This window comes from Lipotes vexillifer, unplaced genomic scaffold (genome assembly GCF_000442215.2).
Source record: "Lipotes vexillifer unplaced genomic scaffold, Lipotes_vexillifer_v1.1 scaffold1112, whole genome shotgun sequence".
Taxonomy (NCBI): Eukaryota; Metazoa; Chordata; class Mammalia; order Artiodactyla; family Lipotidae; genus Lipotes; species Lipotes vexillifer.
The window spans coordinates 135,449-135,867 of NW_006789373.1; positions in this window are offsets into that span (position 1 = coordinate 135,449).

The following is a 419-nucleotide window of genomic DNA, read 5'->3' on the forward strand; positions in this document are numbered from 1 at the left end:
CTGATGGACACCTTCTTGTCCAGGGGTCACACGCTGGCAGGCATGTAGGGTCACACCACCTGTGGGTTGTCTTGTTTGGCTTCTACAACAATCAAGAAATTTTATACAAAAATCCAAATTTGGTTTGACTTGAGAAAGGGTTAGATCTGACCACAAGGGGGCTCCCTTCTGGCCTGGCAGCAGCTGGCCAGCACCTGGCAGCGCCTCACCTGCTTTTGCTTCACAGGCCCCAATTCTGCTGCTTCTACACCGCCCCGCTCACCCATTGCATCCCTGCCCTGCCAGCGTTTCACTCTGTGTCTCCTGTTCTAGCTTCACGCCCAGCTCCCTGCCCTGATCCCAAGATGGAAGAGAAAGGAGTATGCCAAGTGGACAAGGCCATGATTTTCTTTAGGAGGCAGAGTGGAGGGAGGGAAAGA